The sequence below is a fragment of the Protobothrops mucrosquamatus genome, unplaced genomic scaffold (genome assembly GCF_001527695.2).
Source record: "Protobothrops mucrosquamatus isolate PMUCROS unplaced genomic scaffold, P.Mucros_1.0 scaffold2766, whole genome shotgun sequence".
Classification (NCBI taxonomy): Eukaryota; Metazoa; Chordata; class Lepidosauria; order Squamata; family Viperidae; genus Protobothrops; species Protobothrops mucrosquamatus.
Window position 1 is genome coordinate 202,815 of NW_015388805.1, and position 11,365 is coordinate 214,179.

The 11,365-nt window shown below is 42.8% G+C and overlaps 1 pseudogene; it reads right to left on the reverse strand.

Annotated features, from left to right (window-relative positions):
- Positions 1–2,687: 2,687 nt before the first annotated feature.
- Positions 2,688–3,280, reverse strand: LOC107296370 (annotated as a pseudogene).
- Positions 3,281–11,365: the final 8,085 nt, after the last annotated feature.

An 11,365-nucleotide genomic window follows, 5' to 3' on the forward strand; every position in this document is an offset into this window, starting at 1 on the left:
TTTTAACGAAATCTCTGTTATCTCTTCAGGCATTTCTGCATCACGGTGGGCCATGAAGGACTGACTTGGGTGTGGTTTCCCCCTCCCCCATGCTCTTTTGCCCACAACCAGTGCATTTAAGGTTGCAAAACAGAAAGGAGATATGCTATGCTATGCTTTCTCTCCGTGTACATGCTTTTCTGGAGTCTATCGCTGTCTATCTACAGCAGGGGTGTCATACTCAATTTCATTGAGGGCGCATCAGCATTGTGGTTGCCCTGGGGGGGGGCAGGGGGCGGAGGGGGGCAGGGGGCGGGGGGGGGTGCGGCCTACTGGGTGGGCATGGATGGAGTGGGTGTGGCCTACTGGGTGGGCATGGCCAGCTCTACATCGTTCGCGTCAAGGGTGCCTGTGGGGGCCTGGGCAGGAGTGGGACAGATCTGAGGGTCTCTGGCAGAAGGGGGTGGGACGGGGCAAGCGCCAAAGCATGGTCCATTTCTTCATTCCTCACAAAGGGTGACACCTCCCCAGCATGCACCCAGGGGGCAGGGGCGACGTGGCAGGGGCTGGTTCCTCGCTGTTTCTAGATGGCCTTGTGGAGCTAAGACTGAATGTGTTTCAGCATAGATGGCCACCACAAAATTGTACATTGGCCAGGGCCAAGGCAGTGGGGGCCGTTCCCTCACTGTTTCCAGGATGGCTTCGCGGGCTACATGAAACCACTTCGTGGGCCGCATCTGCCCCCAGGCCTTGTGTTTGACATGTCTGATACAACAGAAATCAAGGATAATTAAAAAAGTTTCTTGCAACATATTAACAACAAGAAAAAAGCCAAGGAAACTGTAGGTCCACTAAAGAGAGTAGATGGCAAGGAAATAACAGGCAACAGGGAGAAAGTAGAGCTGCTCAACTCATTCTTTGCATCAGTCTTCACACAAAAAGAAACTACAGCCCAACATACCAAAAAAAAAAAACCACTGCAAAAGACAAACTAGAAACAAAAATTAAAATAAGCAAGAGAATGGTAAGAGAACACCTATCCGACCTTGATGAATATAAATCACCAGGACCCAACAGATTACATCCCAGAGTTCTGAAAGAGCTGGCAGATGATATCTCAGAACCATTACACCACATCTTTCATAAATCCTGGAGCACAGGGGAAGTACCTGAGGATTGGAAAAGGGATGATGTGGTTCTCATCTTCAAGAAAGGAAAAAAACCAGACCCAGGAAACTACAGACCAATCAGTTTAACATCAATACCTGGGAAGATCCTAGAAAAGATAATAAAAAAACAGATCTGCAAACAACTAGAAGTAAACAAAGTTACAACTAGTAGCCAGCACAGGTTTGTTAAAAAAAGATCATGCCAAACCAATCTTATTTCATTCTTTGATAAAGTGACTAAACTAGAAGACCAGTGAAATGCTGTGGAGGTAGTATACTTAATTTCAGTAAGGCATTTGATAAAGTAGACCACAACCTACTCCTTGGTAAGCTAGAAAAAGGTGGAATATAGACAACATAACCACCAGATGGATCTGTAGCTGGCTGACAAACCGTACTCAACGAGTAGTCCTCAATGGCACTGCATCCACATGGAGAGAAGTAAGCAGTGGGGTACCACAAGGTTCCATCTTAGGCCCAGTACTCTTCAATATCTTCATAAATGACTTAGATGAGGGAATTGAAGGGGAACTCATCAAATTTGTAGATGACACCAAACTGACAGGAGTAGTTAACACCCCAGAAGACAAACTCAGGATCCAAAAAGATCTTGACAAACTGGAACAATAGGCCCTATCGAACAAAATGAGTTTTAATGTGAAGAAAAGCAAAGTTTTACATTTAGGCAGGAAAAATCAAAGGTACAAGTACAGATTGAGCAAGCCCTGGCTCAAAAACAGTAACTGTGAGAGGGACCTTGGAGTCCTAGTGGATGATCACTTGACTATGAGCCAGCAGTGTGCCGCAGCAACCAAAAAAGCTAATACAATCCTGGGTTGTATAAACAGAGGCATAGAATCAAGATCACACGAAGTATTAGTACCGCTTTATAAAACCCTAGTAAGACCACACCTGGAATACTGCAGCCAATTTTGGTCACCATATCACAAAAAAGATGTTGAGACCTTGGAAAAAATTCAGAGAAGAGCAACTAAGATGATCAAAGGTCTGGAGACTAAAATGTACGAAGAACGGCTACAGGACTTGGGTTTAGCTAGTCTAAAGAAAAGAAGAAATAGGGGAGATATGATAGCAGTATTCCAGTATTTGAGGGGCTGCCACAAAGAAGAGGGGGGTCAAATTATTCTTCAAAGCACCAGAAGGCAGGACAAGAAACAATGGTTGGAAACTGATCAAAGAGAGAAGCAACCTGGAATTAAGGAGAAACTTCCTGACAGTGAGGACAACAGCTTGCCTCCAGAAATCTTGGGTGCTCCATCACTGGAGATTTTTAAGAAGAGACTAGACAGTCACTTATCTGAGTTGGTATAGGTTCTCCTGCCTCAGCAGGGGGCTGGACTAGAAGACCTCCAAGGTCCCTTCCAGCTCTATTCTATATTCTATTCCTATTCCTAGTCTATTCCTCTTCTCTGTGCCAATCCCCGGCCAAAGTGCAAGGTGGGGAAGAATCCTCGCTGTCTTTTTTGGCTTGCTCCGGCAACGAGGCGGCCAGAGGAAATGCCGGAGAAGACTCAAAGCTCACTTGGACTGCGGGCCGAACTGGGAAGCAGCCACCGTTTGCCCTGGGTACAGCAGCGGCGGCGGCTCCTGCTGGTGGTGGTGCTGGTAGGAGCTGCTATAGCAGCTGCCGCTCTTGACGGTGCCATAGGCTTGGGACAATCGGAAGTAGCACGGGACGGGCATCCCAGCCGCCACGTTATTCTCTGCGTTTAGCCTCCGAAAAGGCGACAGGTCGGTGGACGTTGCCTCTTTGCAAGCCTTGTCCGAGTCGTAGAGGCAGCAGGTGCTCTCCTCTTTAATGTTGAGAACGAAGGAGCTTGTCGGCTCTTCAAGGCTGCAAGATCTCGGGGGATCCAACCAGACCTCTATCCCTGACATGCAAGTGTGCAGAGTGGGAACCATGCTTGGCGGAGGAGGAGGAGGCAGATCCTCACTGCATGTGCTCAGGACCGAGAACAGCCCGTAGCTTTGCAACCCGCACTGCAAATTTGACGCCTGTGGCAGGTAGTAGCTGCAACGCCGCTGCCGCCTCCTTCCCCTCTGCCTGAGGCTGAGCTGATCAAAGAGTCCACCAAAAAGGCGTTTGCAGCTGGGGTCTCCGAACATACCATTTCCGCTGAATAATTTGGCGAAGAGAGCAGAGAGCCCTTTCTCGTTGACGTTTCTTGTGCAAAACATGCGTAATATGATTAGAGATAACCCCGCGCCACGGCGACTGCGTGCAGCCAATGGAAACCCAGCCCTCGCTCACAACCCCTCCCAGTTTGGTTTCGTAGGCGCTGAGCTGCTCTCTTGTCCCCGTCTGAATGGTGCGTGTGCGTGCACTTACAGATGTGCATAGAGGTGTGTATGTGTGTATAGATTTGAAAATGTTATACTGATGAAAATGTGGCAGTTAGGGTTAGGGTTAGGTCACATTAAGGCAATGTCTTTTTTTATACATACACTAGCTGTACCCGGCCACGCGTTGCTGTGGCTCAGTCTGGTTAAATGGAAAAGAAAGAAAAGAGAATGTGCACGTTTGTAATATGTTTAATTTCACAATGCTTGTGGGTATACAATATTTTTTGTTGTTCCATTGTCTGTGCAGATATAGAGATTGTCTGGTTTGCCGACTCTAGAACACGCAACATATAATTGTCCATGTGAGAAGCAATCCGTGTCTAGATCTAAACCGCACAATTCTAAAGATTGGCCCTGAGCTTTGTTGATGGTGATTGCAAACGCCAATTGAATTGGGAATTGCAATCTCTTAAATTGAAATGGCATATCCGTTGGAATCATAGGAATGCGAGGAATGAGGACATCTTCACCTTTGAAAGGTCCTGTCAAGATTGTTGCTTCTATGACGTTGCTCATTAAAGCATGTTTTTATGCTTTAAAGAGCATGTTTTTACCTGTCACAGGTGTGACATCTGTATAATAGTAGGTATATAAAAACACGCGCGTATTCGAATGCAACGTGTCAAAATTTCAAAGCAATCGGTGAAGAACTTTCGGAGATTTAAGATTTTGAACAAACGAACATTTACATTTTTATTTATATAGATATAGATTTATCCAGAGAAAAATTAGCCTGAAATCAGGACAATCTTTCCTAAATTCATCCATTTTGGAGCAGGGGCACAATATCTGTTATCTTTTTACATCTCAGTGGGGTGTAAGTTCAAAGGAAGGCTTTTCTGAGTTCTACATGAGAGCCTCTGGATTGTAAGAATGTGATTCATGGCTGTAATTTTACACATGATAACAGGAATTAGGCAAGAATCCCTTCTTTTGAATTCAGTGAGGTTTCTGAGCAAATTAACATAGATTCAGGTAATTATTTCCACAAATATCTAGTATTTTCTCTATTACTTGTAGCCTGCATGTAATTCATTTTTAATAAAATCCATTAGCATTTAAACTCACAAATAACATATAGAAGAGTATTGATTTCTATATTAGTGGGTTTATTCCTTCAAAACCATTTAGTTTAGGCAATGCCAGACTTGTTTTATAACCTGTAAGCCTCCCAGAGTCACTTTATAAGGGAGATGGGTGGCATAAAAATTCAATAAATAATAAATTATAAAGTGAGGAGTCCAGTTTTTAGTGTTTTCCTCTCTATAAATGACATTTGAGATAAATAGGCATGACAGTTTTTGAACAAAACTAGTATGCCAAAATCAGGATGCTTATATTTCTAACATGGTGTTCTTGTTAAGAAATTCTTCAACACTTGATGCTGGCTTGCTTCACTGGAAATTCATTGTGCTAATTGAACAAGGAAATGAAATATGAACTCAATATTGTTAAAAGACGATGGAGAGAAAGCATGCTTTATATGAGTTTGTGTCATATTACTGTGTTTCCCCAAAAACAAGACCTATCCCCCCAAAAAAGCCCTAGCTTAATTTTTACATGTGCGCCTAATATAAGCCCTACCCCCAAAATAAGCCCTACTTACGAACCCGCCTACTACATCCCACCGTCTGGTTGTATGAGGTGGGGTGAGGTGCATGCGTAAAAATCAAGCTAGGGTGGGGTGGGGGTGGTAGAACCGCCCCATGCGCCCCGCACCTGCTTACCTCAGGGCCCCCGCAGCCAGGCCTCCCACCTGCCTCGCCTTGCAGCGCGACCAGCAGCAGCATAATATAAACCTAGTGCCTCTTTTGGAGGCAAAAAAAAAATAGAACACTGCATCTTATTTTCAGGGAAACACAGTATATACTATATAGCAGATCCACTGAAGTCCAGGGGTTGAGATTGTAATAAATGCTTTTAATTGCATTTAGTTATTTATTCAATTTCTATGGCCGCCCATCTCAAAAAAGTAACCCTGGGCAGTGAACAATCATAAAATAAATGGGGAAAAAGAGTGTGTGCTATTTTGTTAACCCAAGTAAATAAAGAAATTTTGTAGAATTTTTACTGAAGTCCTTAAAGAATCTTTTTTTAAAATGGCAATGCCTGGGGCATTGTAGGAGTCTTCTTGATTTATATATTTGTTCAAATTAAATCAAAAAAGGATGTGCCATCATATGTGAATTTTATAATATTTTCTTTCTTCTTTGACAAGGCCAGATATTATTATGATGCTGTAAAAATAATGGAAGGGAAAGTTTTCATTCTGTGGACCACACAAAAAGAAGATAGCCTTTTAGTCATAAGAAAATAAAAATAAAAATCTCTATTAGAGCAATATCCAAAGGTCACAGCAAATCTAGAAGTTTTTGAAATGTTAGGATTGGGGAGGGAAAGCTTTAAAAAAGCCATCTTGTTCTTAAATTTTTTAGGCACCACTTTTCAAATGAAGATTTTTTTACTCCAAGACAGGAGTAAGGACTGTGGTAATTGCTAACTAGATTAGAAATTAAGAAATTGGGTGGAAGTTTTTGCCTAGAACTTCTCTCAATACTTCTATTAATACTTAGTTTCCATGGAATATTGGCAGCAAAGGGCTGTTCACCATCCATAATCATCTTCTGGAGGTTCAACTCTATACTTCAGAAATTCTGTTTCAAAGGGAACTTCTGGTTTGGTGTCGTAGTGATACAGATGTGGGGAAAGCGGAGCTCTATGCCCCATGGCTGATTTCTTTCTGCCAGGGGGCCCTAAAGGGCCAAAAGTCACCCCGGAGAGGCGGCAACAAAGGAGGGAACCCTCGTAGATCACGGGAAGATGGTGGTCAGCCCGTTTGATCCAAGGAAACCCCTTCAAACCGAGAGCAGAAAGACAGACCGCATTTATGCAATCTGTCCAAGAGCCACTGACAACTGGGGAGGACGCAGATTAGCCCCAATGAGCAGATTAGCAACATCGTGTCTTGGAACTGGGTGAGACTATTCTCTTTCCCTCTACCACTTTATAACACTATTCCCTGGAACAGATAAATTCCCCAAAGGCAAGAATTCCCCAGGCATGACTGGAGGAAGGGGATTTTTCCCCCGCCCTCCCAGAGAAACAAAAGCAGCAGGAAAAAAACCTTAAGAGGGACTGGAATAGAGAATACAGAATGACAAACCAAAATTAATACAAAGGCATTGTCTTGGTAAATTTGAACAATTGCAAAAACCATTAAATTGTGCTTAGAAAAACAGCAGGGTGAGACTAACCTTATGAATAACTTTTGATTTAAATGCTACTTATTATTTGGGAGAGAGTGACATCTAGTGGTGTAAAGGAGACAAAATCTTTAAGTATGTTATGTCTGGACTAGACTTGGCATAGAGCCAAGACATAAATAATCAGTCAGCTGGATGACCTTGAAAACTTTTAGAACTGTAATAAACAGCTGAAGACAGAAAGAAACAGGACTCTCTGTGATATTTTATCACTGACTGTATGGAAGCATATCGTTCACTGTGGATTACAAATGTCAGTTGATCTTGGATTTTAAGAAACATTTAGAGACAGAGGACAATATGGTCTTTTACTACTCCTGGCTTGGTGGGTTTTACTGATTGGTTTAAGGCCTGCTTGCCACTCTGGATTACAAACATCACTTGATCTACAACTCTTGGATTCTGCTCACGAGGGCTGCAGTAGACTTTGCAACCTCCCCTCCAGATCTGATACTGACAGACAAAGCTGGACTACAAAACTCTTGTTTTTTGTGGCACACTATACAAGAACTATAAAACTATACAACATGATGTTAAACTTAAACTGTGTAGTGGTGTATTGAATATGAGATTTGTTTTCTTTTGCAGACAAGGATAGTTTCTCTTTTTTTAAAAAAAATATTTTATTGGTTTTTAACAATAACAATCTCCAGTGCCTGGTGTACAGCATGTTGTCTTGGTTTATATATTTGAGAAAAGAAAAAAAGGCAATAATAATTAATTAAGAGTCAATGATTAAATTTGATAGTTCCATAATTAGTATATTAATTAATAATATATTTCTTTGATCTTCCCTTCTCCCATTTGTATTCTCCTTCTTCAACCTTAAACAAATATAATTCTTAATATTTTCAATATATAAATGATTAAATATAGACATTTTTTTCATATTTATACAGATAGTGATAACATCTATGTGCTCTTGGACTTCGGCTGCAGGCAGCTTGGGCTAGACGCTGATGCCATGCTAGCCTTTCTCCTGTCAGGTTGGAGGTCTTTCCCCGGATCGAACGAAATGACCACCGTCATTTCATGATCAACGGAGCACACCTCCTTCATGGTCACCTGTTCGGGGCAACTTCAGACCCATTTAGGGTCCCCCTGGCAGTACAAAACTGGTTGCAGGGAGCAGTGCTTCGCTATCCCACGGCTGTGCACTATGGTGCAAACCCAGAAGTCAGACAAGGATAGTTTCTAGGGAGCATAACAGATTGATAATAGAGTAACTGGGGTGGGAACAAAATAAAAATGAGTGTCCCAAACCTTGCTAAAACTGCTAAAAAAAAACCAGTTTCAGTACCATCATCTGGGGATCCCAGTCCGGTATACCAGAGATCTATTGAAAGAATGCTCCAACAAGAAAAAAGCTAACAATTTCCAAAAGGAAATGCAAACAACACTCCAATCAATTCAAGAAGCAATCATTTCACATAAAGAAGACACAAGAAGAAATCACGAGGAGAATAATTTGGATAAGATAAATGAGCAGGTCTTCAATATAAATTCACAACTAGAAAACTTCCAACAAATGATTACAAAGAATCCAGAAAATGGAAGAGAAATCAGAGGAAACTGAGAAAAAGATGGAGGAAATAAAAAAAGAGAATGAAAGATTAGCACAGGAAAATAAAAGCTTGGAAGATAGAGTCGTAGTATTGGAGATGGAGAAAGCGTCACATTTTTTAAGACTACAGAACATATCTGAAGACAAGGAGGAAGACCTAACAGAATTGATCACTAACTTGCTGGCTGAAGCGCTGGAAATCGAAAAAAAATGAGATGGAAGGAGAATTGGACCATAGAATTAACTCAAGCTACACAAGGAGACTGTCATGTGTCTGACTAATGAAACACTTCAAAGAACTTTCAGGCATTGTTTAACTTAAAAAGCCTTTATTAGTGTAACGGAGTGTCAGCACGGCATGGAGGAATGCAAAGATCTGAATTTCCCTTCCTTTGCACATAACATTCCAGGCATTTCCCCTCCCCTATTTTGGGGTCATGGTTCACATCTTCCAATTAACCTGGAGGGCAAAGATTCACTTCCGTTCCCTTCCGTGCGCTTTTCCCTCCTCTCCCATTCTCATCTAAATTAACTCTAAAAGTACCAGACAGTTCTGCATATTTTGTCAAAGCAAGAATATTCAATATTAGCAGCGTTGACATCCGGCCCCCCTTACAAAAAGGATAGGTCCTGTATGTGAATAAGAGCATATTTCAGGGATTATTTCTTGGTTTGTTGGGGTTTTTTTCATGAAACTTTTTGATGAGTCGGTCAGCCTTCACATCGCTAGATTTCACCCAAGTAGCTTCCGACACCGGGTACCCCTTCCATTGTACTAGAAACTGCAATTTCCCTTTAAACATTCTAGAGTCAAGAATACGTTTCACTTCATAGTGAGTCTGACACGCTACAATGAGGGGTCCAGGTGCCTTCTTAGGGGGAGGCCTTAAGGTGGAGCCCCGACAAGGTTTTAACAAGCTGTAATGGAAGACAGGGTGAATCCTCCCTAAAAGCCTAGGGAGTTTCAATTCTAGTATGACAGGGTTGATGATCCTTACGATGGGGAAAGGCCCCAAGAATTTTGGTCCCAATTTCTTGCTGGGCAATTTGAGGTGTAAATATTTAGTTGACAGATAAACCTTTCCCCTACTTGGAATGTTCTTTGGGGAGCCCTCCTTTTATCAGCCTGCCTTTTATAGGTTTCAAAAGTCTTTTTTAAAGCAGTTTTTGTGTTTCTCCAAATTTCTTCCCACCCCCTCACCCATTGGTCAAGTGTCTGGGAAGCGGAGGGCACCTGAGGGTATTCAGGTATTGGGCTGAACTCTTTTCCTGTGGCTACTCTGAAAAACGTGTAGCCGGTGCTGCTGTGCACAGAATTATTGTACGCCACCTCCGCAAAAGGGAGGAGGTCAGTCCAGTTTGTCTGTTGGTAGGAAACATAGCATCTAAGATATTGCTCCACCATTTTGTTAGCGGATTCTGCAGTCCCATTGGTGGGAGGATGAAAAGCAGATGATAAGCCTTGAGATGATCCGATTAATTTAAGAAAACTCCTCCAAAACCTCGCTGTGAACTGCACCCCCCTGTCCGAAATTATTCGATTAGGGGTGCTATGCACCCGGTAGATATGTTTCAGGAACAATTTGGTCAGTCGGGCAGATGGGAGTCCTTTGCAGGCAATGAAATGAGCCTGCTTCGAGAACAGGTCTATCACAGTCCAGATGACAGTAATTCCTCTACTTTCAGGTAGGTCTACTATAAAGTCCATAGCTATTTCTTCCCATGGTTGAGAAGGGTCTGCCATGGGTTGCAGTAACCCAGGGGTTTTCCCTGGGATTCTTTTCATTGTGGCACATACAGTACAACTTTTTACATAGTTTTCCACATCCCTTTTCAGCCTCGGCCACCAAAATTGCCGGCGGGTGAGGTGTAGGGTTTTCAAATATCCAAAGTGTCCAGCCTTTTTTACATCATGGCTGTGTTTGAGAGAATTAAGATGGAGGGCTTCTGGCAAATATAGTCCCCCCCCCCTTTGTAAGCCAAGCCATCCCTGCACGTTAGGGAGGTTTGATTATCTTTGAACCATTGATCAGTGAGGAGCTCTCATTTTATTTTCTTTACCCCAGGGTCATCAGGATTGGGGACCCTGCGAGGCGTACGTTGAGCGGCAGTTTGTGGATTGGGGATAATTGCCTCGTTAACCTCCTTCCGTTCGCTTTTGTATTGGGGTAACTGGGATAGCGCATCAGCTAGGAAGTTTTTTCCTCCTGGTATGTACTTTAGAGTGAAGTTGAAGCGGTTAAAGTACTGTGCCCACCGCACTTGCTTTGGGGACAATTTGCGGGGAGTTTTCAGTGCTTCTAGATTTTTGTGATCTGTCCATACTTCAAATGGCACCTTGCTCCCTTCTAGATAGTGTCGCCAGTTTAATAGNCCAGAAAGCTCTGGAGCTGTTTGCGAGTCTTTGGGGGCTGCCATTCGATTATAGCTTTCACCTTGGCTGGATCCATTTCAATACCCTCGTTGGAAATTCTGTAGCCAAGATAATCTAATCGGGTCTGGTGAAATTCACATTTTGACAATTTGGCATAAAGCTTGGCATTCAATAGTTTCTTTAACACTTCTCTCACCAGCTTTATGTGATCAGTCATATTCGTGCTATATATCAGGATATCAAGATACACCAAAACCCCTTCGTACAAGTGATCATGTAGGACCTCATTAATCAACTGCATGAATACGGCTGGGGCTCCCTGTAGTCCAAATGGCATGACCTTGAATTGATAGCTCCCCATAGGACAGTTGAAAGCAGTTTTCCACTCATCTCCCTCCTTTATTCTCACCCGGTAATATGCCTCTCTCAGGTCTAATTTAGTGAAGACACTCCCCTTAGTCAGATGGGTTAATAAGTCCTTTAGGAGGGGGAGGGGGTATTTATTTTCCACACTCACAGTATTGAGACCCTTATAGTCTACGCAAAGATGAAGAGACCCATCTTTTTTCTCTTTGAACAACACAGGGGCTCCCACGGTAGATTTGGCCCATTCAATGAACCCCCTCGCTAGGTTTTTGTTCACGTATCGCTG